The sequence below is a fragment of the Anoplophora glabripennis genome, unplaced genomic scaffold (genome assembly GCF_000390285.2).
Source record: "Anoplophora glabripennis isolate ALB-LARVAE unplaced genomic scaffold, Agla_2.0 scaffold153, whole genome shotgun sequence".
NCBI classification, from domain to species: Eukaryota; Metazoa; Arthropoda; class Insecta; order Coleoptera; family Cerambycidae; genus Anoplophora; species Anoplophora glabripennis.
The window spans coordinates 50205-66691 of record NW_019416245.1 but is presented as its reverse complement, the minus strand read 5'-3'; the positions used below and the strand labels follow the sequence as shown (position 1 = coordinate 66691).

General features: G+C 31.3%; 1 protein-coding gene across 4 annotated transcripts in view; it reads left to right on the top strand.

The window, feature by feature from the left end:
• The window catches only part of LOC108909802 (tyrosine-protein kinase Src64B), a 114797-nt gene that overhangs the window by 81762 nt on the left and 16548 nt on the right, over positions 1–16487 (top strand). The window contains exon 1 of one of the 4 annotated variants that reach the window (XM_018714231.2): positions 899–1035. The exons of the other annotated variants lie outside the window; for them this stretch is intronic. The gene's annotated coding sequence lies outside the window, so the exon portion shown is untranslated. Of the gene's footprint in view, positions 1–898; positions 1036–16487 lie in introns of those variants that run through there. 4 annotated transcript variants of the gene reach the window in all.

Genomic DNA, 16487 nt, shown 5'->3' with positions numbered 1-16487 from the left:
ATTGTAATTATCAATGACAAAATTAAACTATTATCTACAGATGTTTGTTTCATGTATCTGTTGGATATTATGATACAACTGTACCCACATAGTTAAACTGTTTATCGTAACTGGCATCTGCAGAATTGGCGTTCGAGGGTGAGGTTTAGGTATCCCATTTAATAAATTTGTCTCCCTCTCCGGCCGCATTGTTTTACCCGTTGTTTAGAGGCGCCCTTCCGAGTTCATCTTTTATTAAAATCCGGCGACGACGTTTTAATTCGGAGGTTATCACGCTGCTCTATCTCGTGCAATACACCCGAGTCGTCTCGTTTTCTCTTCCTTGCAACATCGTTTCGCCCTCCGCTTCCGGTTCAACTGTCTCGTCAACTCGTGAGCGGTAATTTATTATCTGCTATTTTCCGATGATAATGATTTCGGGATTATTGTCAGTCGAAGATGCTGTGCTGGTTACTGGTAGGATCATATCGCATATTGTAATACTAGGAATTTTAATTATAATTATAGATGAGACCACTATTTCAAAACTTCTTTTAAAATTTCCTTAATCCTTTTCCCAGATAATCCCAGAAAACCTACGTATTTTCTTATCTTTACTATAAAACGCCAAAAAATGTCAATTACGTACATTGTATTTAACACTTTTATTAGTGTGGTATTGTACGATATTTTCTAAGAAAAATACGGCAATTTAACTAATCTTTTCCTTGTCTGTCACGTAATTACTGCTATTTCTTAAGCACTTTCTGTTCCTCTAAAATTTGCTTACGCGTTTTCGTACGAGTTAATCTATGATAATTAGCGGATTCGGTACGTATCTGTGAAAGATAAGCCATTATCTCGCTTATTGTTTCAACTGAAAGTGTCATTTGTTTCAATATCTCGCAGTATCATTTTTCGTAGCGTTCTGTGAACATTAGTTTGTTGTTGTTATTATAAAACGGGACTTTTTGCCACCGCTATTAGCCATATTTGAGGAAAGACTTTGTTTTTTATGTGTAGGATTTGTTATTAACCTTGTGAGAACAGCATTAGGTGAGTAGATGATTGTTTTTTATTGTGTAATTCAGTGAACCTAACTAAGGTACGGTATTTTTTGTACTGGAAGATTAACTTAAATAATAACCAGTTAAAAAAAATTACCTATGCTACAATTGTATGATGTTTATATGTATACTTAATGGTAAGAGTAATAATAGGTATATAACATTATGATCTATAATAATAGACCGATTGCTTTCACATCAATTAATGAGCTGTAATAATAAATTGCAAAAAAATCTACTGAAATATGTATAATGCGAGGACCTTATATTATTATTTTTTTGAATGAGAAATGAGTAAACTACTCAATTAGTATTATCATTTTAATAACTGGTAGATTTTTACTTATTGAAGGCATTTTTAGCAGGTCAACTGAAATCTGATTAGAAACATGTACGAGATATTTTGAATTAAATGTCAATATTAAACTAAATTTGGTATGAGCGACAACAAACGTAATCTTCGGATAAATTTACATAATTGTGAACAATGTTACGTAAAAATATGAACTGGAAAATATTATTGTAAAACACTACAAAATTTCTAAGTGAGTATTGATATTATATATTCAGTAGTTGTAGTTCGATCAATATTATTGTTTACTTGCAAATAAATTCATTACTTTCAACAACGATTGTTGCGAATTTGTCAAAAGTAGCTTAACTAATACATATTGATAAAGTTTTCTAAAATATTTCCAAATGTTGCATGAGTTAATACCATTTATCTCAAGGATGAAAACAATTCCAGTAATGCTATAAATTGTAACAAAATATCATAATCTCTTCTAAATAATCAATTTGAAATATACGGATCTATTTTAGTGTAGGTACGGTTATTTTTTGTTGCGTAATTTGAAATTATAAATTTTTTGGACCATTGAATTATATATTCAATCATTAAAAAATATACTCATATTTTGTAAATTTAATATGTTCTTATATTTACCTGACCTTTTTCTTTTTGTGTTAACAATACAGGGTGATTCACAGCTTATCCAAAAAATATTGGGAATAGATACGGCATGAGAATTGAAGCCAATATCGTAATTTTTTTTTGTAAAATCCTTATAGTTTCCTAGAAAAAAATTATTGAAGTTGTAGTACTTTCAACCATTACATAGATGGACAACAGCAGTCTAGCGTCATTCGTATTACGCGAAGAGAGTCACGTGGCCTCAGTGACTCCAATTACTGAAATCCGATTTTACAATCGTCGTTGCAATAGCGTTTACAATAGTTTTTTTAGTAGTTAGTGTCAAAAATAGCTTACGTGTATAGCAACTCGGAGTAGATGGATATCGTTTTAATTTATGGCGAAGCAAGACAACATTTGCATTATGGTGAAGCATTTGTGTTATGTTGAAGCAAGACAACATTCGTGTTAGTTCGTATAAACGAGTAAGATGGACCAGTTTCCAGTGCCGCGTAGAAATGTGTTTTTAAATCATTTTCGAACTGCCCTTTTTTTGATTGTTTCTTTACAAAACTGTATTTGTAAGAGTCTTGTACATTCAATTTTTTTTGGATACGTTCCGAATCACCCTGTAGTAATACCTATTCTTGTTCAGATACAGAAATCGATGTTATTAGAGTTGGAGCATATCTCGGGTATCGAGTTTCGGCAAAATCGGAAATGACGAACCTGATTTTAGCGAATAAGACTAATCCAAGATGAAATGAAAGATGTGACACAGTAGCGGCACATTTGATAAAAGTCACTAGTACGTGAACAGGGGGAAAGATATCTGATTTAAGAACTTTTTGTAATAAATTTCAATGGTAGTTGAGGAATGTCGTACTTTCCTAAGTAAATAATTTTGTGTAAAATATTAAGTTCCAATCATATTTAATCATTTTTATGGGGAAATACGATAAAAAGCGATTTAAAGAGAGCGGTTTAGGGAAACAAAACAATTTTATCTCGGTTGATAACAAACTACATCAGCAAATGTTTGCTAACAATCACGAATTGTGTTTCATCTATTAGTCTAGTTTTTATTTATTTTCCGACTTTTATTTTATACGTAGATTTATCCAAGTGTAACATATACAAAACTGTTCTATCTCTAATTATTTTTCTGATATTTTTCAATGCGTTTTTAAAATCTAATTGGATATTTTTAATAAATTTATTTTTACTTAATCAAAAATGTTTCCTTATTTATTTATTTATTTTTTTTAACTTACATCTGTATTTCCTCTAAAGTATCAGTGCATAACTATAGAAAATGACGATACATACAACCAATAATTTTAGTTTTAAGAAATCATTTTTAATTGATGGAGGTTTCCTTCGAAAAATATATTTACTAAAAACTGATAATACGTTTTATCTAAGTCATTTATAAATTAATTATTATTTATGAACTTGTTGATTTATTTCCAGCCAAATCTTTTAATTAAGGGAAATATTAGATTAGATAATATCGTTTTTAATAATATTTCCATTAGGTAGGTATACATATTTTTTTGGTTTTGTTTTATTGAATATACAATATACATATATTATATTTTGCTATATTTTGTTGTGTTCTTTATTTACTTGCACTTCTATCTAACCACAAGCACTACACCAAAGAATTTGAGATGAAACTAACACTATTATAGAGTATGTATTACACTTCTTTTTATTTTCTGTCTTCGTCTTATAGTTCATTTATTCTAATACAGAGGATTAGCTACAACTCGGGGATTTGTTCGGGAGAGGAGGCAGCATATTATTATTCAGTAGGCCGCATGTGCATGCAGGAACCACTAACGCATTGGAATCCTTAACCACCATTCTGTGCATAAGTAAATAGAAAATTGGCTTATATATCTTTGATTTATTAATTCAAATTAATCACATTTTCAAAATAACTTCGTAATCAATTCATGTTTAAGTGCTTTAAAATGTCGCCATTGCTTCTGTGAGTGAAATCTAACCATAATCCCTTGTTTTTTACGTGCTCACTATGTGTGGTATGATTAATGATGGATTCGTTACAATTTCTATTAATAGATATTATTAATGTTTCGTTTTGTGTAATACCATTTGTTGTTGCTTTATATTGTTTAAGTATTGCAAGTAGAAAGTTGTACGTTCAAGGCCCAGGGAAATAGGACGTTAGATTTTTTGGACGAAAATTTGGACATCCTACATTAAAAATACTTTAAAAAGTAATGGTTGCCTCATATGCAATTTTAAGTATACGGTTCAGATGTGTAAGTTATTAGTAAATTAAAAGTAAATATATAATTTTTCATTTACAATAATTATTTTTTAGGTGAAATTGGCAAAAATTGAGACATACGTATTTATTTCGTATTGGTTTTTTTACCAGCATAACTTAATACTAAATTATAAATAAAATAATTCTGTTGGTAAATGTACGAAGAGAATGTTCACTATTATTAATTTAGTCATAATTAGTTATTAAGTAATTCACTAATTAATTTCAAAACACTTTTTATGCATTCATATAAATTCAACTTATTGTATAATAATTGCGGAATGTATACTTTACATCTACGGGATGTTCATTTACTATTTGCCAAATCGTCACGAATTGTAATCAAGATGGCCTAGACTAGATCCTTATGAACGACAGAAAGGTGACAAGAATTTTTTACATTCTCTGAACATTACTTGGCTAACGTTACTGTAAAATGCCAATTTGTTGCAAAAACTATTTGTCGCTTCTATCACAGAAAATTTCTGTAATCTATTTCAGCTTATTGTTGTGACTATAGGGAAAACTAATAAATTCTGGCGGTGCGAAATTAATTATAGTCCATTGAAAATTCAAATTAAAACCACTTTCTGCATTCCAAACTTGAAGTATTTTAGGCATAAACACCTACATAACCCGTTGCCTGTGCTGACTTTTACCAATCTAGATAAACATAAACCTCTTTCAACAATCTCGACATAAATCATACAGCTGATGAATATTAATTTTTATGAGCGTCAATGAAGTGGTTTGTAGATTTATTCATTTCTGTCATCGATATTTTTTGTGGTCAAGTCATGCCAGTTTTATCTTAATTTAAATAGTTGTTAACTGAATTTATCTATGATCAAACTAGAATTAATTCTTATCATTTTTGAAAGTGTGATTACTAAATTATAATTTCATCAAAGTAGTAGATTTGTTTACATTTATATGATCCGGTGTTCAATAATAGGCCTTACACATAAAATTTAAAATGCTCCTTACGTCTTTTGTTTTTACACATTTTTTGATATCTCGAAAGATAAAAGAGAAAACAGGGGTGTCATTTACTACTTACTACCCTGTACCTACATGTTTCCATTCCCTAAGGAATAAAAAAGTTATTTAAGAAAACTTATATCAGCGTCTTATTTCTGTTTGAAGTTAAAATACGATTTATTCCTCGCAGACATTTTTCTCATATACCTGCATCTTTGATAAAAAAAGTCTCCTTGACGTCAGAATAGCTTGTTTCGCTCTTATTTTAAATGGAAATGTGGAATATGCGAAACATTACTTGTACGGTGTTGATGCCGATGAACCCTATCTGAACTAATTCCATTTCTAGTCCCACTATATCAAATTCCTCTGAGAAAATTGAATGTCTTGTTTTTCTCATTTTCTTAATGCAGTGGAACACATAATTCAAATCCGATTCAAGGTTTTAGTGCTGTTTTATTTATTCATCTCTTCTTATATATTAAATTAAAAAAAGCTTAGGTATATATTTTATATGATTTATGATTTAAATAGCTTTTAATTAAATTTATTACATTTAAAAATTGATTATGCCATTCGATAGAAGGCAAAAAGTTGCCACGAGAAAGTGTTCTTCTTTTTTCAATATCACCTCAAACAAGGCTGAAATTAAAACAAAAACGGATTTCCAAAATTTCGGTTTTTTCAAATATTTCGAAAACTAATCAGGTTAGCCTTGATTTTTTAGATTATGATTATGCAACTTTTCTCCTTTTTAAGTTACTTGTATCTCTTACCGTTTCCGGGATCCCTGTAGCGAGAAACGAATTTGTAACGGCCTGTAAGTATATGTAAAGAACCAAGTTTTTCAATTTTTTTCATGCTGTCGGGATTCAGTTGCAATTGCGTTGCATTTTATTGAACAAATTTTGATCAGTGATAATCTTCTTACGAGACTTCCCTTAGCCTGTTCAATATAATATAGATTTGTAGTAGAGATAAAAATTTATCATGTGGCAGGAAGTAATAACTCCTGATACACATTCTTTTTATTATTATAATTTTTATTTAACTAAACACATGGCGCGTCACTTCTGCTAGAAAGACGTGCAACTAACAGACTGCAGTACTCTTCAGTTCTGTTTTGAAATTGTAAGAGCAACTGTATAAAAATTATCGAATCAAGTACAAAATTAAATCTTGGTTATTTAAACAAAATTGGTAATAGCATTTCAAGTTAGTTCAAAACTTAAAGGAAAACTTGGTTGCTTCGTTCTGATGAGAATGAGAATTTTTACGCAAACTTTATAATAAAATTCGGCTTGGCATAAAATATTAATTTAAGGTACTGATTTGTATATCAGTATTAACCTTAAATAAATAATATCACGCACATCATATCTTTCTGTATATTATAAGATAAACGGAATCATTCATTTGTATTTTTTTATCGACTGGATGGCGACAATTTATTTGAGGAAAGGGATTTTACGTTTACGATAAATATCAAAACTATTTGTTTTTAATCTGGATAATTTATGTCTAGATAATAATTGGTCGCATCAAGTTATTACTACCAAGTCCCTTTTATTTTTTTATAATGTGTTGAAATAAATAAACACTACACCTATCTTTAAACTTTCCTATTCTGATTATCTAAATAATTTCTTAATCTAACGACGTCACAAGTGACATTGATTTTCGCATGACTTTAGCCTGACGCGTTAAGGCAGAACCAAACGCAGCGATTTTGCTCTCGTGATTGGTGGAAAGGGTATTTAGCGATCTCTGCTGACGCGTGGGTACGCTCACGCTCAGTAGTTTTAGGCAACGCGACAATTAACAGTCACTAAATGTGACAATGAGTGTAAAAATGGATTGTGATAATGGTGTGACCATTGTGGTGATGTGACCAACTCCCAACTCATCGTGTTGATCTTTTAAGTAGTAAAATAAATGTGAATTTTAATTACAACTTAATGATTAATTTCCTTTTATTGTGGACCTGTATGTTCATTACATTTGATTCCTCTGAAATAATGTGAGGAACATGTATGTGTTCTTTTCTTTAGATCCACAAATGTTCATGACATGAGTATGTATTAAAAAAATTAGTGGATTATTTGTTACAAAATGTCACTCCTTTTGAAACCGTAGTAGAAAATGCATATCGAGCTTCTGTCTCACTCTGGTTTATTTTACAGAGAAGGGAAAAACGTTATTAAAAAAATGTGTGTTAATTTTGATTCAAATTCAAAACTGTGCAAGTCAGTACAGAAGTTCAAATCAGTGTAAACTTTGTCAGTGTCAGTAATTTTTAATCAATACCTAGAATGTTGATCTATAAACAATAAATTACTAATTTTAAATAACTACCTTTGTGCTATAGGAAATGTAGACATCTGATATCTGAGTTTCTACTTTAGAATATATATAAAATTTTTATAACATTGACGGAATATTCATGGTCACCATCTAATGGAAATCATTTCAACTTAACGTTGTGCATTTATGTAGTTACTCTTGTTTGGTAACTGAAAATAATTAGTGAAACAATTAAAAACCTTGGAGGATTTTATGCTCGTTACTAATACTTACTATGACGTTCTATTACTTGGAATAGTGTAATTAGAGGAAAATAGTTTTTTAAGAACGCTAATCACTTTTTATTTTTATTACCTTTGCGTGGAAACCACAAATTTTAGGTCTCAATATCTGCATTTCGTGTCTGAGCATTGATGTTGAAGATTATAGTTATTGCCTACATGTGTTTTGGATTAGATTGGGACGCTATTCTAAATCTTTTTGAAAATACATTGAACTAGATTAGTTCCACTTTAAATAAATGAAACCTTAGACATTTTTCACTTCATTCCAGGATTTTGTTTGAATGTAGGTATAGTTTCATAAAATACTGATGTTCATCCTAATTAATATTTCAACTATAAGGAGTTCTAGGTATTTAAAAAAAAAGGCTAAAACAAAATTCCGTATCCATATACCTGTTTCCAGAACACGTGGTAGATTATAGTTCCCGTCACAAATGTGATTGGTAACAATTTTATTTTGTTAATTTTCTGCTGTTCTAAAGTACGCCACTGCCTACACGCATCCCCATCGGAACATGTGAGAGTAACGATGTCGTTTTTTTTTAATTACGGCAATGTGGAATGTGAAGTGATATCACACCGAAAGAGAATTTAATTTTAATTGCCTATTGCTTCTAACTGTATCTAAAATAACCAGTTTAGCAGTAGTTATTGGCATAACTGAAACCATAGAGTGGACTACCGCCAGTGGCGGCGACAAGATTTGGTTTTCCGGGATAGATTCGTGTTATTAAAATGTTGTAGGCATATTGCTTAGTTAATTCCATATTTAATTAAAACTTTTCGCCGGAATATGAACGGTTTGACTGCGTTGTACATATTGTTGTTGGCTAACCAAGTAGTTCTGGGGTCAATGTATTAGGTACCAAAACAATTAAATGTCATTGAAAGGTGTAATGCAGGTAGTTAGTTTGTTTTGTCCAATGTTAAAATACCGAATGAAAATTGTCTATGTTTTTTTAGTAGGAATTTATCAATTATTTCCGCTCTTAGTCTGTCACATCCCGGAAAATTTACATCCTGTATAAATAAATAAAGTTTTAACTGTACCGATAATTGCAATTTTTTTTATGCACTTTATAAGCCTTAAATCGTTCCACCAGCATTACAATTTCGGGGTTAATTTATAATAAACTATTCTATTGCAAATTATACAGAGTGTTCCATTTTTAGACGTACTGACGTAACTTTTATTTAAAAAAAGGGTACTGACTTGCTTGCCACACCACATGGTTATAGCGAATGGTTTGTATAGGACATTATTTCGCCACAAAATATACCCAATTTGGTTTTGTTGGTACTTAGGTACATACTATTTTTTTGATACATCAAAAAAATTTAAAAAAAAATGAAATTCTACACTGTATCTCGGTTAGGAAGCGATTTACAACCTATTAAACAAACAATTCATGTGAATACATTGATCAAAAAATTCATGTGATTTTTTTGTTCAAAATGAGGTCCTCTACCAATTGTTAACGTTAGCACGTTTAAAAAGGGAAGACCCTGTATATTGATTTGACCAGTTCACCTACCAATGTATTTCTAGTTATTTTCTGCAATGTAAGCCAACTGGTGATACCGAAAATATAATTTGTTGAATCTCAGTGGCCAAAATGGCGCCCAGAGGCAGCGCAACAATTTCATCACCCGTGATAGGTGTTTAAAACACACTTTATATTTATGTGGATTTTTTTATCGAAGGACGTACGTTACTTCCTGTGAGACTATCGTGACGATTGTTTCAAACAGAATGGACAGTTTTATATGCTTCGCTGGTTTCGTACACCACGATAAATATTCAAATAGAACCATCGCTAAAAGCTTTATTATCTTCACAACAGTTTTTTTTATAAATCGATCTGTAGTCGTAACTTCGTTTTTATACTTAGTAGTGAACATGTTTTCAAGTTTAGCTGCAGAAATAGTTGTGGTAGTTTAATCGTGTACCTATCTAATTTGTGAACAGGAAAATGTATGATGTGGAAGTTTTTGATAGCTATGTTAACGATTCAAATTTCTATTTTCACTATATGTACGAAATCGATTCGAAAGTGTGTTATATTTCTGGACCTAGTGTCAAAACTTTCAAAAAGGACCGATATCCGCATGATTTGTATACAGGGTGGTCCGAATTTTATACCTACAGGAAACTTCGAGGGCAGATAGATCTCTTTAGAATAATATGTGTTTTGCCTTATAGGTCTGGAACGGCCCCGTATTACAGATACAGGGTGTTAAAGTTGTTAAAAAAATTGATTTTTTGTTTATATTTCAGAAATCTATTAATCAATCTCGATAAAATTTGGTACAGAATCTATGATAGTAGGCCTTGCATTGTCTAGAATATGAGCTCTAAAGGTACAACCAGTGGTGTACAACTGGGTAGGGGTCATCTCCATTTTTATAAAAAAAACCTACGCCACTGCATTTTTTACAAGTTATTGTAACGGATTTATATTCTAACGCAGAAATACTTAAAAAGGTAACTTGAATTTGTTCTTCTTACTACCCCGTCTAAATTCCCAATCATTTCTAAACTTTCTAGAAAACCCTCTATTTGAATTTTTAGATGATGTTCCATTAAATATACCTACAACAAAATAGCTGGATACAATGGATGGTGCTCCTGCGCATTCTGGGAGAATAATATAAGAAAGGTTTAATGAAAATTATATGGGGCGATGGATAGGTAGAAGACCAAATGCCAATCTCAACCATAATGGTGCAGAGAGTCCAGCGTCTTGGCCAGCCAGATTGCCATATCTAAACCCCCTGGACTTCTATGTTTATCTGAAAAGTAAAGTTTATTCTACTCCAACAGATACAAGACCACAACTACTGCAACCAATAGAAGACGGGTGTAATGAATTAAAAGAAAACCACCACATGCTTTATTAATTAGTTTCAATTAATTCCATTAATAGATGTCAGAAATGTATCGATGTGTGTAGTTCGTATTTTGAATAATGGTTGTAAATACGTAACGTTAATTTTGTTTCTTGTTTAGTTGCTGTTACTTGGTAAATATATTTTTATTATTATTTTGATTTAAATTGTTCTTATTTGTAAAGATAAGGCCTCCAGGGAAAACCAAAACACGCCAGGAACACTACCTCACAGGTGGCGCAGAAAGGAGTGTACATAATTTTGTTGATGTGCTTACAAATTGCACTTACTTTTCAGCATAAACATAAATATTCTTGTAGTGTATAAAAATATTTAGATATCTGATTATTAGATAATACAAATTTTCAAAAAGTAGACAAATATAAAAATAAAAAATACTAGTAAATAATGTTTTGGAATAGTTTTAACACCTTAAACTTTATATGTCATTACATTACTAGTTTTGAAAATTAAAACATTAATTTTCGTAAACAAAACGATATTTACAATGTATATTTTTTGTCTGCTTATTTAGTGTGAGATTTATTGTTAGGACAAAATAGTTTAATAAAAATAACGTTTAAGTGATCCTGTCGCGTAAGATTTATTTATTTAATTTTTTTTTATTTTTCACATGCCAAAACACCCCAAACAGAGGGAAAAGTATGTATTTAGGCCCTAATGTTACTTTTCTATATTGTCTGAGGTTACTTATTTGTGGCATGTTTTTTTTTTAAATAGTTACTCTTACTATAGCATATTATTATTTAAATTACCTTTTTGTTCAGAAAAGAACGATTAACAAAGTAAAATACAATAAACTGATACTACATGGATTATTTTAATACCAAAACATAAAAAAAATCAGGTAATTTAAATTTTATTGTAACAATGTTGAATTTACAATTTATCGTTTTTTTTAAGCTAAAATTTGTTTCATCGCCATTTTATCTGTGGTAGCCATTGTTTTAATAACTATAACTAAAGCTGATGACAGAGATTGTAGAATATGACTAATATAAAAATGATTTAACAGTGATATATGGGAATGAGTAATTACTGATATGGTTATTTAAATCCACTAAAAATAGCAAACAGTAACTGATTATCTTGAAAAAATGATACATATTAAAATAAATGCATCTAGTTCTATAAGGAATTGATTTAGTTCTTAAGCTGTGATTTTAGTAGTCACTACTACTAATACTACCCACTACTATTGGCTGGTGTTGGCACTACCAGCATAGCAACATAATAAGACACGTGACAGAATAGCCAGTTTGTAATGAAAATCCCTAATTGTGAGTGAATCTTTGAGTAACAACATTGTTATTCATGAATTACAGACTCATGGCTAGTGATCTAATATAATATACAAAGTACTTACGCTTACGATTCATATTCTTTTTGTTTGAAGGACAAAATATAATATTCAGTTGAATGTTAACTGCTAATGATAATTGAGTGAAATTTAGTTTATTTAAACTAACTACTTTATATCTAAATTAGCGGAGTGGAACAGAAAAAATGAAACGCAACTATCCACTCGAGCGCCACGAAGCTGCTAAACTGTCGAGCTGCAGCTATTTGGCGGCTTTCGAAGCGAGCGAGGATGTAATTGTATTTTCATTCCGCCGAATTTTGATAAAAATATGAATTTGTCTATTTCTTATTAATTATATGATTCTTAAGAGAGATATACATTCAGCCGAGTGAATGAATTGAAAATAAAACTTAACTGTTGTTCATGGCAACTCCTAGCCATCATATTTTAATCAGTTTGAGCGTAATGACCCTTTGTATGTTAAAACTATGTCACACTACCGAAATATTGTCTGCGTCTCGATGAATGTGCCCTTTATCTCGCTAAGGACCCATTTTAAAACACATGTTGAGCCTTTGTGTTGAAATTAATGAGACCCCTATCAGACACTTAATATATAAATAAATGTGAAGCACGCCCGTCGTATATATAATTAATTACAGATATTTTAAATTAATTAATTAAGTGACTTAAGGGGCCGCTAAATATACTATCAAATTTACGAGACTTGAATGCGCATACAAATTACAGATAACGAACTACAACCCCACGCGGTACACCTTAGTGGCTGTTTCAAACTGAAATTTTCTAGGTTTGCCTTATACAGGGGCGCGCATATTACCATTCGTTCTTCTTTTGTTTTTAAAACTATATATTTTTCGCTTGATCACAATCGCGATGCTTTCGGCTTCCGCCGATTGCGCCATTCAATTAATCACATCTGACAGCATAACTGTATCAAAGGAACACAGATTGGAAGTAAAGGATTACAAAATATTTTCGTATTTACTTAGTACGTACAATCGAGTCTGATAAACTAGGTGGTACATCCTCCCGACTAAAGCCATTAGGCATACATACATGTCGGCGTCATTCGATCAATTATGACAGTAATGTGGACTTGCCGAATGACGTATATAAAAAAACAGGACTGAATAAACTGTGCGGTTGTGTTCCTTCTACCGATAAAAATAAACAACTGCCGGATTAACGGCCTCTTAAGATAAAATAATGTTAACATTAATGCATACATGGGTCTCTTCTCGGAAAAACTGTTTCAAGTTGATAATATCAAATGTGTTTAATTTATTTCGATGTTGAGCTATTCTGCCGTGGTTCTTTGTGAGTGTATAAATAAAATACACAACGTGAGTAGGTTCGTGTCTCGCAGTGTATCCCACATTCATTGGCAAATTGGCGGTACAAATTGGTTTGGATTTACTTTCGATATTCGTTACCGATATACCTACCATAAACCATACAATTTTAGAGAGGGCGACGGCTTTTGGACCACTTGCCCTCCCTCCAATACAAGTTTATTATTTTAAGAAATTAATTCAAACACTAAAATATTTTATTTGAAACTTGAATTTTATTCTCCTAAAGTTCTCCCAACACCCATGTCTTTTGATCGAGGTAATGTCTGCCTCATAATCAGCTAAAATTCTCAAAGAAGAGTATCTGAAACATTTTTTTATTTTGGAAAGGGACGGACGCCATTTTTTAGTCTGGTAATTCCATTAAGTGACATTTATGCGCAGTTTTAACGGTGCGGAACCTCAAACTGAACATCACAGTTCGAAAGGATCGAACGACAGAGTAAAGCCCGAGGTACATCACGGGTCAAAGACCTAGCAGTACTGTATTGTACAAAGATAAACAATATGAGGACCTACTGAAATAGGCCGATCAATAAATATATTGAGACAGTCAGACGGCCTTGCAGTAGTAAGTTCTTGAGAATTCCTGAAGAAGTGCTCCCACCTTTTTTAAGTAGGATCCTAATAGCACAGGAACAAGCAAGTAAAAAGGAAAAATTAATAAACTAAAGAGAAAGACATCATATTTGTCTAGATATATTCCTGAGACTCTCTCAGTCCTGCGAAACCATGGCACAAATACGGAAATGGGTCAGTAATCATTCAATTTTTTGCTTATTGAAATAAATTGTTCTTCAATACTGTTATTTCGGAAAATTAAATAAATAAAATTAGCTGATTTTGTCTCCACTTACATAAGTCGTTGTGAGTAATGTAATAGTTTAATAAATTACTATTTTTTGTATATTGCACTTGCCTGTATGTCATGAATAACGCGAATGTTACAAAGTGAGTAAACTTTCTTTGAAATTGATGAGATCGATAATAATTGATGAAGCAAATACCTAGATACTCTACTGTACAAGTAATGCACTATACAACACTTGACAGTTTACAAACATTTGGGTGGTAATCATTAAATCAACGCCATATGTCGGCTGATAATGTTTTGTTTCAGATAAACTTATTCAGTTTTAATGTACGTCTGACAGATTTCTTCGAAAGACCGATCGAAGCATACATGTTTTACATAATGTAACTGTTTTGTCTTGACGTCGTTTTTAGTTATTGCTGAAAACCATACATTTGCATGGCTACTTACTCAATTATTAAATTTATCTAGAAAAAAGTTAGAAAAGTCGAAAGAATTGGTGGGAAAACATTTTGCGCAGTTTTTATAATCCACAAAGGAAGAAAAAAGAAAGAATTAAAGATAAGCAATAGAACCAAGTTACAATTTAATATTTCGGAAAATATAAATTTTATAAATAAGTTCAGTAAAGTTATATGACTGCCACAACTGTCGAATGGTATACTAAGATTTGACATTGTATCTCCACAATGCTAAATAGAATGCTTATGTGAACTAAAAACTAAGATTCCGAGGTGTTTAATTTTTTTTCTCCAACATTAAGTTAATACTTCAACTTTTTGTCTTATCTTATCTTCTATGATTTTAAAAATCCTATTTATAAACTCTATTGATTGAACATCTGTTTATCATTGACTTTTAGATCGTGAGTTTCGGTGGTAAGATTGATCCATTGCAATATTGAATGTTGCAAAGAGATTGTGTAGGAAGTTAATTTAAAATTTGCGTCCGTTTATGAGTATCCAGAAAACAGTAAAGGACCAATCATTACATCTCTTACCCTTTCCGAGATCCCATATCCACTTCTTATTTGTGGAAGGGCGAAATGGGCGTTGACTATTAGACGCCTTCATTATAGCCATCCTTGTCTATCGCATGGATTTCTATGGCTTACTTTATCGCTCTCACGTAACTTCTGATAGACCATCGGTACTTTCCTACACTGTATAGACGCGAATAACCTTTATACCTACACGGTTCTGGAAGTCATCTGGAAAAAGCAGATGTTCGTAATCGATCATACCCGTCGTAAATTTAACAATCGTGTTCGCCAGGAATTAACCACAAATGAATTAGACGTCTGTATGTGAATTACTCCAGCAAATTTTATTCTTTGATGTATAATAAAAGAAGGTAGGAAAATGGTTCCATTACCATACATCGATATTTTATAAATGATAAGTTATGCGTCTTTAAAATGTCTATCTTCTATATCTTCTTTTACATTTATATTATCAAATTTTCCACTAATAAAAACGTTCACAATATTATTAACTAATATTTTTATATGCCAGTCATGGACATCAACTTGTTGGCTTCGCCCATCGCGTTTGAATAACTTTTCTTTTTTTTTTAAGATTAAGACTTTCGACTAGTAATAAATAACTCCTTACATCTTACTTTGGTAGATACTTCAAAAAAATCGTGTAGATCTAGAATCATGCACTCAAAAACCATAGAGTTTTGTGTGTGTTGTGATTTAACTCGAAGAAAATTAAGTCACGATGTAATTTTTATTTGGAAGTTGTTCATAACTATTTCTGATTAATTTAACTGATGATATCTGCTGATAGTCTAAAACTGAATTAGTGATAAAGTAAAAAACCAAAGCAAATCGTTAGTAAAGAGCTGAGTCTTCAAAATCAAGTAATTGTCATATTAACATATCTTTGTTTTTTATGTATTAAATAAATCAGACAAATATATGATAGTTTATGTGTTTTGTTGCCCATAAGTATTAGTCAGTATTAGTCAGCTGTAGATTGTTGGTCATAAATGGCATAAAGTTATACCAACTCATCTAATTTTTACTTATTGTCTTTACAGCTTCGTATTTATTATTTACCAGTAAGTATACTAATAAACTAACAGTTTGTGGAAGACAGTACTAAATAAAAACAAGTAATTTTTGTAAAAAGTACTAAGCAATTTAAATTTACTGCCAAAACATTGTTTTGGCTCGGTCGATCCCCAAGGAAAGGGGACATTATTTTTTCACGTCGCTTTACCGCGGATCTAACTCGACGTTATCAGTCGT